Source organism: Marmota flaviventris, chromosome 2 (genome assembly GCF_047511675.1).
Source record: "Marmota flaviventris isolate mMarFla1 chromosome 2, mMarFla1.hap1, whole genome shotgun sequence".
Lineage (NCBI taxonomy): Eukaryota > Metazoa > Chordata > Mammalia > Rodentia > Sciuridae > Marmota > Marmota flaviventris.
In genome coordinates, this window is record NC_092499.1 from 66,475,155 (window position 1) to 66,491,352 (window position 16,198).

The window sequence follows — 16,198 nt, forward strand, 5'->3', positions numbered from 1 at the left end:
CGCCATATTATGTGGGGGGAGCTCCCAGATTGGATCTCCAGCTGGCCAGGTACCAGGTTTCCAACTCCTCTCTCTCCCCTGTGGTGTAACCCAACACACTAACTGCCCAACTCAAAACAACTCTCAGTTGGACAGGTGAACAATGTGACCAGGGCTCTGCCCATGGTAGCCACGGTATGAGACTTCCCTCAATTGGGAACTACTAAGGGAGAGGGAGACGGGGCTAAGGTTTGGAGGTTAACAGAGACACCAGGATCTCGGAAATCCCCAGGCAAGACAGGGAGATAGTACCAGGGCTTAAGTCATACAAGTGGTCCTAAAAAGAGACCCGTGAGGTGCAGTCTCCCTGCAGGGACTGGCAGGTGCTGCTCCCCGCTTCCAGGAGCCCTGCACTAGGACCAGCCTTCCCACACTGGTTAACTCCACCATCCTGAGGGCAGAGACACCAGCTTACAACAGACAACCCCAACTACTAGATGAGAAGAGAAGTAGGGAAGATACAGATCTCAACATTTAGCAACAATCCTGGTTTCTTCCTTCAAGTATTTTTTTTCTTCCACCCCACTATCCTGCAGCCCTCACGTCCCCAACATATGTAAATCAAGAACATTGCATGAAATAGGATTTTGAGGACCAAGTCATCTGAATAATATAACATGGAGGGTTATATATGCCCTTCCTTTTTTCCTCATTAATTGTTCTTTCTCCCCTCCATCCCGTATTTTTCTAAATACATATGTGTGCTTATTTTATGTACTCTTCTGTCTTCCCACATACTTGTCTACCCTAAATTACATCCTGTCTATTCTCTTGCTACTAACCCTCTTCATTAGATTTCTCTTTCACACTTCCTAAGATAGATAGATAGATAGATAGATACACACACAAACACACACACACATACACACACACACACACATTCATATATGACTGATTTCCTTACTTCATACCTCCTCAGAATATTGTCCTACTCCCCACCCCCAATTCATTGTCCACGGTCAGAAAATGTAAACCCTATTAAAAAAACTACAGATTATATTATAGATAATAATTGAATCCAACATTCCTGTACATTGAGACTAAACTGTAAACATCTTAATAATAACAAATGGTTCATGGGTGGTATACTGTTGATATTGGGATCTCTTAACATTGTCCTCCCCCATAAAGGAGAAGTCTTAGAACCCTACAATAGCACTACAAAGCTATAGAGTAAAAACAATAAACCCCAGACCCACAGAGCTGGAAAGGAAGACATAGAAGCAACATGAAAAGACAAGGGAAGTAAGTGCCCCAAACAAATCAAGACACCACATTATTAGAATCATTGGCAGCCACAATAGAAAAAAATGACAGAAAGATTTCAGGATATACATGATTAAAATGTTCTGTGAACTCAAGGAAGATATAAGAGAACAAATACAGGCAGTGAAAAACCACTTTGACAAAGAGCTACATAAACAAATACAGGAAGCAAAAGATCACCTCAACAGGGAGATAGAGGTTCTAAAAAACAAACAAACAAACAAGCAGAAATCCTTGAAATAAAACAAACCATAAACCAAATTAAAATCTCAAATGAAAGCATCATCAACAGAGTAGACCACTTGGAAGATAGGACATCAGACAATGAAGAAAAAATATATAATCTTGAGAAGAACGTAGACCACACAGTGATAATGGTAAGAAACCATGAGCAGAATATTCAAGAAATATGGGATGGCATAAAAAGCCCAAAATTAAGAGTTATTGGGATAGAGGAAGGCATAGAGGTCCAAACTAAAGAAATGAACAATCTATTCAATGAAATAATATCAGAAAACTTTCCAAACATGAACAATGAATTGGAAATCCAAATTCAATAAGCTTACAGAATGCCGAATGTACAAAATAGCAACAGATCCACACCAAGGAACATCATATTAAAAATGCCCAACATACAGAATGAGCAGAGAACTTTAAAAATCACAAGAAAAAAGAATCAGATTACATATAATGGAAAACCAATTAGGATAAAGGCAGATTTTTCAACACAGACCCTAAAAGAAGATCCTGGAACAATATATATCAAGCTCTGAAAAAAAATGGATGCCCACCAAGAATCTTGTTGGTATCCAGCAAAAGTAAGCTTTACATTTGATAAAGAAAAGTTAAAAGAATTTACAGCTAGAAAACATGCACTACAAAACATCATTAGAAAAATATTCGGTGAAGAGAAAATGAAAAACAATAAAAATCAACAGAGGGAGGTAGTACCCTAAAGGAAAAACTAATCAAAGAAGAAAATCAAGTCAACTCAAATAACAAAAATAAACACATATTGAGAATACAAACCATGTCTCCATAATAACCTTGAATGTTAATGGCTTAAACTCACCAATCAAAAGACATAGGCTAGCATATTGGATTTTTTTAAAAAGACCCAACAATACTCTGCCTCCAGGAGACTCATCTGATAGGAATAAACATACACAGACTGAAGGTGAAAGGTTGGGAAAAAAATCATACCACTCACATGGACTTCAGAAGCAAGCAGGGGTTTCCATCCTCATATCAAAAAAAAAAAAAAAAAAGTAGATTTCAAGCCAAAATAATCAAAAGGTTATAAAGAAGGACATTACATACTGCTTAAGGAACCATACACCAACAAGACATAACAATCACAAATATATATGCCCCCCAAAATAGAGCAACTATGTTGATCAAACAAATTCTTCTCAGTTCAAGGTTCAAATTGATTACAACACAATAATCTTGGGTGACTTTAACACACCATTCTCACCACTAGATAGATCTTCCAAACAAAAGTTGAATAAAAAAAACTATAGATCTCAATAATACAATTAATAACTTTGACTTAACTGACATATATAGACTATTTCATCCTTCAACAAGAGAATACAATTTCTTCTCAGCAGCACATGGATCCTTCTCTAAAATAGAGCATATATTATACCACAAAGCAACTCTTAGCAAGTACAAAAAAAATAGAGATACTACCATACATTTTATCAGATCATAATGGAATGAAATTGGATCAGTTTCAGCAATGACAAAATAAAAATTACTCCAACACCTTGTGAGACTAAACAATATACTACTGAATGAACAATGGGTTAGAGAAGACATCAAGGAAGAAATTTAAAAATTCTTAGAGGTAAATGAGAACATAGAAACAACATCGAAATCTCTGGGACACTATGAAAGCAGTACTAAGAGGAAAGTTCATTGCATGGAGTTCATTCCTTAAAAGAAGAAAAGGTCAACAAATAAATGACTTAACATTACATCTCAAAGCCCTAGAAAAAGAAGAAAAAAATCAACAGCAAAAGCAGTGGAAGGCAAGAAATAATTAAAATTAGAGATAAATACAATGAAATCAAAACAAAAGAAACAATTGAAAAACTTGACAAAACAAGTTCTTTGAAAAACTAAATAAAATTCACAGACCCTTAGCTGTACTAAAAAAGAAAGAGAGAGAGAAAAATCAAATTACCAGCATATGTGATGAAAAAGACAATATCACAACAGACACTACAGAAATACAGAGGATCATTAGAAATTATTTTGAACACTTATTCTCCAATAAAATAGAAGATATTGAAGACATCGACAAATTTCTGAACTCAGACGATTTGCCCTGATTGAATCAGGATGTGATACACAATTTAAACAGATCAATATCAAGTGATGAAATAGAAGACACCATCAGAAGCCTACTAACCAAGAAAAGCCCAGAACGGGATAAATACACAGCTGAGTTCCAAAAGACCTTTAAAGAAGAAGTAATACCAATACTCTTCAATTTATTTCAGGAAACAAAAAAAGGAGCAACACTTCCAAACTCATTCTATGAGGCCAATATCATCCTGATTCCAAAACCAGGCAAAGACACATCAAAGAAAGGAAACTTCAGACGAATATCTCTAATGAACACAGACGCAAAAATCCTCAATAAAATTCTGGCAAATCAAATACAAAAATATATCCAAAAGATAGTGCACCACAATCAAGTGCACCACATTCCAGAGATGCAAGGGTGGTTCAACATATGGAAATCAATAAATATAATTCATCACATCAATAGACTCAAAGATAAGAATCATGTGATCATCTCAATAGATGCAGTTTGACAAAATACAGAACCTTTCATGTTCAAAACTCTAGAAAAACTAGGGATAACAGGAACATAGCTCAACATCGTAAAGGCTATCTATGCTAAGCGTCAGGCCAACATCATTCTAAATGGAGAAAAATTGAAGGCATTCCCTCTAAATACTGGAACAAGACAGAGATGCCCTCTTTCACCACTTCTATTTAACACAGTTCTTCAAACATTGGCCAGAGCGATTATATAGACAAAAGAAATTACAGGGATACGTATAGGAAAAGAAGAATTTAGATTAGCACTATTTGCTGAAGATATGATTCTATAACTAGAAGACCCAAAAAGCTCCACCAGAAAAGTACTACAACTAATAAATGAATTCAGCAAAGTAGCAGGATATAAAATCAACACCCATAAATCAAAGGAATTTCTGTACATCTGTCACAAATCCTCTGAGAAGGAAATGAGGAAAACTATCCCATTTACAATAGCCTCAAAAAAACACAAAAAACAAAAAAAAAAACCTTGGGAATCAACTTAATGAAAGAAGTGAAAGATCTATACAATGAAAACTATAGAACCCTAAATAAAGAAATAAAAGAAGACCTTAGAAAATGGAAATATCTACCTTGCTCTTGGATAGGCAGAATTAATATTATCAAAATGACCATACTACCAAAAGCACTATACAGATTTAAGCAATTCTGATCAAAATACCAATGGCATTCCTCATAGAAAGAGAAAAAGCAATCATGAAATTCATCTGGAAAAATAAGAGACCTAGAATAGCTAAAGCAATTCTTAGCAGGAAGAGTGAAGCAGGTGGCATCACTATACCAGACCTTAAACTATACTACAGAGCAATAGTAACAAAAACAGAATGGTATTGGCACCAAAACAGACTTGTAGACCAATGGTACAGAATAGAGAATGCAGAGACTACCCCACACAATTACAATTATCTTATATTAGACAAAGGAACAAAAAATATGCATTGGAGAAAAGATAAATAGTGCTGGGAAAACTAGAAATCCATATGCAACAATGTGAAATTGAACCCCTATCTCTCACCATGCACAAAACATCAAAGTGGATCAAGGACCTAGGAATTAAACCAGAGACTCTGGGTCTATTAGAAGAAAAAGTAGGCCCTAATCTTCATCGTGTGGAATTAGGCCCTAACTTCCTTAATAAGACTCCTATAGTGCAAGAATTAAAACAAAGAATCAATAAATGGGATGGATTCAAATTAAAAAGCTTCTTCTCAGCAAAAGAAACAATCAGTAAGGTGAATAGAGAGCCTACATCTTAGGAGCAAACTTTTACCCCTCGCACATCAGATAAAGCACTAATCTCTAGGGTATATAAAGAACTCAAAAAGCTAATAACCCAATCAATAAATGGGCCAAGGACCTGAACGGCTACTTCTCAGAAGAAGATATACAATCAATCAACAAATATATGAAAAAATGTTCATCGTCTCTAGCAATCAGAGAAATGCAAATCAAAACTATTCTAAGATATCATCTCACTCCAATCAGAATGGCAGCTATTATGAAGACAAATAAGAGTAAGTGTTGGCAAGAATGTGGGAGAAAAGGTACACTCATACATTGCTGGTGGGACTGTAAATTGGTGTAACCACTATGGAAAGCAGTATGGAGATTCCTTGGAAAATTGGGAATGGAACCACCATTTGACCCAGCTATCCCTCTCCTTGTCTATACCCAAAGGACTTAAAAACAGCATACCACAGGGACACAGCCACATCAATGTTTATAGGCATTATTAACAATAGCTAAACTGTGGAACCAAACTACATGCCCTTCAGTAGATGAATGGATTAAAAAATGTGGCATATATACACAATAGAATATTACTTGGCAATAAAAGAGAATAAAATCATAGCATTTGCAGGTAAATGGATGGCGTTGGAGAAGATAATGCTACGTCAAGTTATACAATGCCCCCCCCCCCAAAAAAATGCTGAAGGTTTTCTCTGATATAAGATGACCCACTCACAGTGGGGTAGAGAGGGAGAGCATGGGAGGAATAGACTAACTCTAGATAGGGCAGAAGGGTGGGAGGGAAAGGGAGGGGGCAGGTCTTAGCAAGGATGGTGGAATGTGATGGACATCATTATCCAAAGTACACTTATGAAGACATGAATTGATGTGAGCACACTTTATATACAACCAAAGATGTGAAAAAATTGTGCTCTATATGTGGAACAAGAATTGTAATACATTCCACTGTCATTTATTTTTTAAAAACATTAATAAAAAAATAAAAGAAAGCCCCAGTCACTGAGCTGCCGCCAATATGCTCTGTCCCCACCGCACGCCTTCTCTCGCAGCTGCCTTCCTCAGGCCGTTTCCACGGAAGAAAAGGAATTGTATCATATGTCCGGTATCCAGAACCTCCATTCTTTCGACCCCTTTGCTGATGCAAGTAAGGGTGATGACCTGCTTCCTGCTGGCACTGAGGATTATATCCATATAAGAATTCAACAGAGAAATGGCAGGAAGACCTTTACTACTGTCCAAGGGATCGCTGATGATTACAATAAAAAGAAACTAGTGAAGCCATTTAAGAAGAAATTTGCCTGCAATGATACTGAAATTGAGCATACAGAATATGGAGAAGTAATTCAGCTACAGGGTGACCAGTGCAAGAACATATGCCAGTTCCTGGTAGAGATTGGACTGGCTAAGGAGGATCAGTTGAAGGTTCATGGGTTTTAAGTGCTTGTGGCTCACTGAAGCTTAAGTGAGGATTTCCTTGCAATGAGTAGAATTTCCCTTCTGTCCCTTGTCACAAGTTTAAAAACCTCACAGTTTGTATAATGTAACCATTTGGAGTCCGGTTTTAACTTGGACTAGTGTAATTCCTTCATGCAATAAGCTGAAAAGAGCCATGCTGTCTAGTCTTGAAGTCCCTCATTTAAACAGAGGTCAAACAGTAGGTGCCTGGCAGTGTTTACCCTAAAACAAGGCAATAACGTGATGTTTCAGCAAAGCCCAGAGCCCCAAGATCAGATGGCTATGTCTGACCAGAAGCTTCTCAACTCTCCCTTAGCTGAGGCCCTTGCCCTAAAAGTGTCATGACCTGATCAGGAGGAATGGGGTAAGGCAGCTGTACCACTAGAAGGGAGCCTTTGGTAATTCTGGAGGGTTTTTTGTTTCATTTTGTTTTTTAAAAAGAATCCCTGGTGTCTAACCTGACCAGGTGGGCAAAACTCAGAGGCCACCTTCCTTCCAGTGAGGTGATGGGACATCTGGCTTGCCACCAAGGTCTTCTTTTTGACTAGATGTATTCTAGCTAAGGGGTGTCCAAAACAACAGAATGTGAGGCCAGCTTAATATCAGTCAAACTTTTGACAAGGGAACAAATTTCAAACTGATGTTATCAGTCCTGTAGCTAGCTATAGAGCCTGCAACTCACTAGCAACAGCTGCCCAGTGCCATGTGAAGTAATAAACTGTTTTTTTTTTTGTTTTTTTCCCTTCCAGTTTTAATGTTATGTAATGTATTTAAACCCTTATTTAAATAAAACTTGTTTTCAGAAATAAATAAATAAATAAATAAAAGAAAATCATCAAGAGTATAGTTGAGCTCCATAATACCATCAATTAACTTGATATAACTGCCATCTACTGATTTCTTCATACAAAAAAAGCAGAATACACATTCTTCTCAAGCTCACATACAAGAGTCACCAAGATAGACCATAGTCTGGTCCATAAAACAAATATTTTTATTACTGCATAGTAACTATACAAAATAGTGGGTTTCATTGGGGCACAGTCATACACATGTAACATATTTTGATCATTTCCAAACCCTGTTAACTCCCACCGCCTCAGCTAATCCTCTTATAGTCTTTCTTGTATTTTTATGTCATCTGTGCTTTGGTTTTTGGGTACTTTTGTTTGTTTGGGTTTTGTCTCCTAAAATTTCACATATAAGAGAAATCATAAATACCTCTATTTCCAAATCTGGCTTAATTTGCTTAATATGATAATCTCCAGTCTACTGAAAATGATACAAATGACTTGATTTTGTTTTTCATCGTGGCTTAATAGTATTCCATTGTATTTATACACCAGTGAATTCTTTTCTTTCCACCTGTTAAGGGGCACCTTGGTTGATTTCAATATTTGGGTATTAAAAACTGTGCCCCAACAATGGTTATTCAGGCATCTCCATTGTATGCTGACAATAATTCCTTTGATTATACAACAAAGACTGGCATACTTGGATTATACAGTGGTTCTATTTTTAGCTTTTTTACGAACCTTCATACTGATTTCCATAGTGGCTGTACTAATGTACATTTCCACCAACAAGGTGTAGGAATTCCTTTTTCCCTGTATTTTTGCAGCATTAATTGCCATTAGTATCTTGATGGTTGTCATTCTGATTGAATTTCAATGTAGTTTTGATTCATTTCCCTGGTGGCTAAAGAGTTTGAAATTTTTTTTCATATAATCATTGATTATTTGTACTTAGATTGAGAAGAATCTGTTGAATTCATTTGCCAATTCACTGATTGGGTTTTTTTGTTTTTGTTTTTGTTTTGTTTGTTTGTTTGTTTGCTTGTTTTACTTTCTGTTTTTAGTTCTTGATATATTCTAGATATTATTCCTCTGTTGAAACAATAGTTAGAATTATTTTCTCCAGCTCTGTACATAACCTCTTCACTCAGTTAAGTGTTTCCTTTGCTGGGCAAGGAGAGTTTAAATTTGGTGCAATCCATTTCTTTATTATTACTATTATTTCCTGAACTATAAAAGTCTATTCTGGAAGTTGTTGCCTATGCCTATATCTTGAAGTGTTTTCCCATTTCCTTTTAACAGATTAAAATTTTACACTTATGTCTTTGATCTTCTTAAAATTGATTTTCTCATAGGGTGACTGCACACTGCACACCTATCTCTCAAGATAGGGCTCTAGTTTCTCTTTCTCTCATATTCTCTCTCTCTCTCTCTCTCTCTCTCTCTCTAGTGGAAAAGAAACATGAAGATTATTTTTATTTTAAAAGATTAAGCTGGAATAGTTTCATGCTGTAGAAGTCAAATTGAAATTGAGTAGTGGACCATAATGAATGGACATGGATTGGAAAATGGCAGTCTAGCACCATTTTAGAAGGCTGACTCCACAAGAACTGGTGGCAATGGAGTGAGGAGGAAGAAGGACTGAAGACTGCTCCAGAGTGTATGCACTGATGGTGGGCAAGATGCCCACCCTGCCTAAAGGCCTTCCCAAATGCATTATTATTCTCTGATGTAGAGTAAGATGGGCAATCTGGCTGAAAGCTTTCCTGCATTCCTTACAGTAAGGTTTCCCTCCCATAGGAATTCTCTGATGAAGAGTCAGGAATTTACAATGGCTAAAGGCTTTCTCAAACTTTAAACTTATAAGGTTTCTCGCCAGTATGACATTGTTTATGACAGATCAGGGATGCTCTCTGAATGCCTTCCCACACTCAATACACTCATAGGGATTTTTGCCAGTGTGCACTCTCTGGTTCTGAACAAGAAAGGAGCCATCACTCAAGGCCTTCCCGCCCTGCTCACATGCAAAAGGCTTCTCACGAGTATGCATCCTCTGGTGCTGAATGAGGTATGCAATATGACTGAAGGCCTTGCTGCACGCCTGGCAATGGTAAGACTTTTCCCCTGTGTGCATTTTCTGATGTTGTGCCAGGTATGCATTCTGGCTGAGGGCTTTGCTGCAGTCCTTGCATTCGTATGGTTTCTCACCAGTATGAATTATCTGGTTATAGGTGAGATGTGCTCTGAGGGAAGGCTTTCCCATATTCCTTACATTTGCAGGGCTTCTCTTCGTGTGAATCCTATGATGAAGCCTAAGCAAGCCTCAATGGCTGAAGGTGGCACATTCACAAGTCTTCTCTCCTGTGTGAATTCTCTGATGCATGGTCAAGGATGAGCTTCAGTTAAAAGCCTTCTCACACATGCTGCATTTGTAAGGCCTCTCTCCAATATGGATTGTCTTTTGCTGGATGAGCCTTATGTGATCTGTGAATGTTTTCCCACAATCAATACAGTCAAAAGGCTTCCCTAAATGTGATAGTTCCGGCAATAATGTATGAGGGAAGCGTTCTGCATTCGTAGGATCTTTTCCCCAGAGAGGATCCTCTGGTGATGAGGCAGGGATAAACAGTTACCAAAGGCCTTCCCAGATTCCAAACATGTGAACCCTGTGCTGAGTTACATGTGTGAGCTGGCTACTGCTTGCAAGGGTACAGCTTTTCTCTAGTGTGGACTCTCTGGTGTTGTGTAAGTTGAGGGTTCTGGCTGAAGGCCTTCCCATATTCAGCACACCTCAAGGGTCTTTCTCCAGTACAAATTCTTTGATGAAGAGTAGGAGTCGAAATTTCACTAAGTTTTCTCATGGTCATTACTCTGATGCAGAGTAAGATGGGCAATCTGGCTGAAGGCTTTGCTGCATTCCTTACAGTAAGTTTCAAAAGTTTCTTATCTCCCTAGACTTGCTGTGTTTTTTAGAATGAAAGGTGTTTTCTTATCTGTATCAAAATTATATATACTTTCACCCATGGGGAAATCTCTATTATATAAGATAACATATTCAGATAAAAATTTGTCCTGAAAAAAAAAATTTTGTCCTGAATTTGGTAGAATGGTCTCTTTTCTCAAGAAGGATATTTACATGAGTGACTTTTTCTTGCCTAGAATGTGTCTTCTGACCTACTAGCTCTCTCTCAAGTAAGTCTCCCCATTTCTAGTCTTCCCCTAATGTGGACCATTCAAGGCCACAGCTTGTAAGTCTTTCTGTTATTACTGCCTCATATATGTCCAGATTTGAAGATAATTCCCTGATCAACCACACACACTCTGGGTCTGGGCACAGGCCACTGGCTATTTCTCTTTGTATCATTCATGGCTCGTTCTCGTGCTCCAGGAAGGAGATCACGTCTGGTTTAGAAATGTAAACCAGTAGTTTATATTTACCAGTACCAGATTCCAGTAGTTCTCCAGCATCACCTTCTTGTACAGACCTCCTCTGAGCAGAGTTCGGCCAATCACACTTATCTTAGGAAAAGTTTATGGCCACATCTATGACAATCCCCAACTTCTGGTGAACATGATTTCAATCCCCACATATTTTCTAAGAAATCTTAGTGTTCTTGAGATGTTAAGAGGTGTGCTGAGGACTTGGCTTCAAAAGTTCAATTCCTGTCACCTACACCTTTTTCTGGCTCTTCATGTGGAGAAGTGCCTTACCCAAAACAGAGTTCCAGAGAATGCCCAGGGTATCCACTGCATGGAGACATATCCTACACAGCCCCTCTGCCAGGCAGGCTAGGAAAAAGGGCCCAGTTACAGCCCTTCACGCACACCTCCCAAGGCCCCAGGATCTGGCCAACACAGGGGACCCAGGGGCGCCCACTCCCTGGTCCCACCTAGGGCTCCCACCTCCCACTCAACCCCGCCAGTGTACCAGTCCTTACTCACCCCTCAGCTCTATCCACCCACCCCCTATAGGCTCTCTAGTTTTCTTCTTCCTATAGATATCCACCTTTCTCAGAACCACTTCTTAAAGAGGCTTTTTTCCCTCCCCCCAAAATATTTTTGACACATTTTTCAAGGTTCATATGACTGTAGATGTGTGGGTTTATCTGTGTCCTCTATTCTATTCTGTTGAATACATGTCTGTTTTTATGCCAGTATCATGCTGTATTTGTTACTATGGTTCTATAATATATTTTGAATTCTGGTATCTCAAAAACTGTTGTTCATCAAGAATTACTTTGGATATTCTGGGTCTTTAATGCTTCCATAAAAATTTTAGGATTGTTTTTTCTAGATCTGTTTAAAATGTCATTAATATTTTGAATCTGTAGGTCACTTTTGGTAGTATGCTATTTTAGCAATATTAATTCTGCTGATCCATGAACATGGGACATCTTTCAAGCCTCTAGTGTCTTAAATTTTTTTCTTCAGTGTTCTGTAATTTCCAAAGTAGAGGTCTTTTTGCAACTTTAAGTTGAGTGAGGAGGAACATGAGTTCAAAGCCAGCCTCAGTAACAGCAAGGTACTTAGGAACAAAGTAAGCTTTCCAGTTATGAAAAAGAGCTGTGTGATATTATAATTTTTTTTTTCTACATTCATGATTATAGCACATGTCCATGAATTTTCAAAGAAGGTACTTAATGGATTTATGTTCTTTACATTTCTGGTCAGAATTTACATCAAAATATAAGTTCTTTGTGAAACCTCTCAAATATCTTCTTTCATCCTCACAAAGGTTCTCCTACCAATCCTTGCCAATGAACAATAAGTAAAGACGTAGCAAGGAGCCAGACTAGCATGTTCACTCAATAGTAACATACAGCCCTCAACCCTCAACCTCAACTATCAAAGAGTATAATTGGAAAATCTGATTTGCATCATAATCTGGCAGTATAGAAGCAGCACCATTTTCCCTTTACCTACTTGATAGGGCAAATGAGCCAGTGACTAGATAAGACTGAAGTAAAGTCCACAATCACATAACATAATACATCAAATGTACAAGTTACAATTAAAAATTGATTGTCAAATAAAGAACCAGGACAATCTCAAAATAAAAGGAAGAAAAGAAAAGTGACATGTGCAAATATCAAGACAGTAAAGACATTAGATGTATCTGACAGAGATTTTAGCAAAAATGCTTCATTAAAAAAAAATCATGTAAACACTAACCAAATAAAAACAAAACTAAGAAACCAGAAAATGTCAGCAAAGAAACAGAAAATGTCCAAGGAAACAGAAAATACAGAGAACTATGTGAAAATTTTATAACTGGAAACTACAATAGCAAATACAAAACTCAATGGAGATTGAAAACACCAACAGATTGGAGAAGCCATGAAAAAAAATCAGTGAACTAGAAGATAGCACAAAAAATTATCAATTCTAAAAAATAGAAGACTGAAAAAATAACATACTTAAAATATTAGAGAACTGTGAGTCAATAACAAAAGATCAACATTCCCATTATTGCGAAGAACAACAATGGGCCAAAAAAGTATTTGAAGGAATAATAGCTTTTAAATATCACAAATTTGATGAAATAAACAAACATACAATTTCAAGAAGCCAAACAAACCTCAGGCAGAATTGAACTTAATGAGATATATGCCATGTTGATATATGCCACAGCTAAGAATATGAAAACTAAAGGCAAAGAAAATATCTTGAAAACAGCACCAAAGGAACTGCACTAACCCTAAAGAAGAAAAACAAGTCAAATGATAGAAAATTTCTTATCAGAAACTAGGAAGACCAGAAGGAAGCACTTTTTCAAGTATTCAAATAAAAGTACTGTGAACCCACATACTATATTGAGTAAAAATATGCTCTAGAAAGGGGAAAAAATTGACTTTCTTAGATGAAGATTAACAAAGGAAATTTGTCACCAGAAAAAGTACACTAAAAGAATGTACATGAAAAATATCCTTAAACATAAACAAAAAAAAAATAGTAATAACAAGGAACCTTAGAATAGAAGATAGGAGTAAGGATTCTACGAAGCAAATACGTGGGTTTAAAAAAAAAAAGACAATATTCGTCTATATACTCATCTTGGTATTTTATATTTGAATGCTGAAGCAAGAATTTTAAGTATTTGACATAGTTATAGAATTACATAGAAAAATTTCAGACATTTGTATAATAGATGGGAGGAATAATAAGACATAAAGGGAGATAAGTTTCACATTTCACTTTAACTAAGAACATTTTATACACACACAATGTAATCCTTAACCATTAAGCAATCACTATAAAAGCAGATACACTCAAACATATTATTGATAAATACAGAATTCCTGACAAGGTTGAAATAACCACAGGATGGAAAGAAAAATAAATCAGAGAAACAAAAAGGAGAACAATAGTAAACAAGAAAATAAAATAGCAGACTTAAGCCCCTATATATCAATAATTACATCAATACAAAAGATGCCCATACATCAATTAAAACTCAAAAATTAGCAGAATGAATTTAGAAGCATGACCCAAATAAATGTCCTCCATAAAAAAATTCATAAAAATAATCATGATGTTAACAAGTTCAAAAAAAAAAAAAAAAACAATGAAAAAGATATACCATGTACACATAACAAAGCAAGAGGGGCTATATTACTATTGGATAAAATAGATTTCAGAACAAAGGAAATTACCAGAGTTAGAGTGAATAAATATATATAATGATAAAAGGGTTAATCAACCAAGAAGACAAAGCAACCACAAAGGTGTATTCACGAAACAACAAAGCTGCAGAGTACTTTAGGCAAAAACTGACAGAACTAAAAAAAGAAAGAATCCAAACTACAATTACAGGTGTCAACGCTCCTCTCCTAAAAATTAAAACAACTATATATAAAAAACAAAGACACAGGAGAAGTCAAAATATCATTAACCACCAGGATATGATTAACATTTAAAGAGCACTCCAGCCAATAAAAAAAATTAATGCCTTGACAACTTATTCAAAGATATACCATCTGGGCCTTGAAACATGTGTCAATAATTTAAAATAATTGAAATACTGGAATTAATAACAGAAAGATAACAAAATCCTCAAAATCTGGAACTAAATAATATACTTCTCAATAATCCAGGTAACAAAAAGAACGTCTAAAACTACAAAACACACACACATGCACACACACGCACACACACAAAGAAACCAATGAAAATGTAAATAATACCTATCAAAATTTGGGTAATTAAATTATACTACAGGACTATAGTAACAGAAACAGTATTGTTATTGGCATCAAAATAATAAACGATGCAGAGAAAACTATAAATCCACAAGTTACAAAATGAAATTAGACCCCCCTCTTTCATCCTGCACAAAACACAACTCTAGGCATTAGACCAGATATCACGTGCCTACTAGAAGAAAAAGTTGAAATCTCCATCATGTCAGCTTTAGTAACTAAATTCTTCAAAAAGACTACTAAAGTGGAAGAAGTAAAATCAGGAATCAATACATGGGATGGTTAAAACTAAAAAACTTCTTCACAGCAAAGGAAATAATCAAGAACAGGAACAGAGAGCATAGAGAATGGGGGTAAATCTTTGCCACCTGCACCTCAGAGCATTAATCTCCAGAATATATAAAGTACTCAAAGAACTTAAGACCAAGAAAACAAATAACCCAAGCAATAAATGAGCAAAAGAACTGACAGAAACATCACAGAAGAAGAAATGTAGTCAACAAATATATTTAAAAAATGTTCAACATCATTAGCAATTCGAGAAATGCAAAGTAAAATGATGCTGAGATTCCACCTCATTCCAGTCAGAATGGCAATCATTGAAAATATAAGTAAGAGGGGAGGGGAGAGGTGGGGAGGGGGGAGGGGGGAGGATGGGAAAGGCAGCGGAGCACAACAGACACTAGTATGGCAATATGTAAATCAATGGATGTGTAACTGATGTGATTCTGCAATCTGTGTATGGGGTGAAGGTGGGAGTTCATAACCCACTTGAATCGAAGTGTGGAATATGATATGTCAAGAAATTTGTAATGTTTTGAACAACCAACAATAAAAAATTTAAAAAAAAAGAAAATATAAGTAACAATAAATGTTGACAAGGATGTGGGAAAATAGTGTACTTATACATTGCTGGTGGTATTGCAAATTGGTGCAACCACTCTGGAAAACAGTGTACAGACTCCTCAGAAAACATGGAATGGAACCACCATTTGATGCAGTTATCCTACTCTTCGGCATATACCCAAAGGTCTTAAAATCAGTATACTATACTGACAGGGCCACATCAACGTTTATAGTAGCTCAATTCACAACAGCTAATCTATGGAACCAACCTAGGTACCCTTCAACAGATGAATGTATAAAGAGAATGTGATACATACGCACAATGAAATCTTACTCATCCATGAAGAAGAATGAAATTATGGCATTTGCAAGCAAATGGAAGAAAGTGAAGACTATCATGCTAAGTAAAATAAGCCAATCCTAAAAACACAAAGACCAATATTCTCGCTGATATGTGGATGGTGACATACAATAGGGCAAGGGGAGGGA

At 36.5% G+C, this 16,198-nt stretch overlaps 1 protein-coding gene and 1 pseudogene across 5 annotated transcripts in view; one reads left to right on the plus strand and one right to left on the minus strand.

Moving 5' to 3' along the window:
* The window catches only part of Gphn (gephyrin), a 623,546-nt gene that overhangs the window by 468,638 nt on the left and 138,710 nt on the right, over positions 1-16,198 (minus strand). The gene's annotated exons all lie outside the window — the stretch shown is intronic.
* Positions 6,499-6,966, plus strand: LOC114088168 (eukaryotic translation initiation factor 1 pseudogene; annotated as a pseudogene).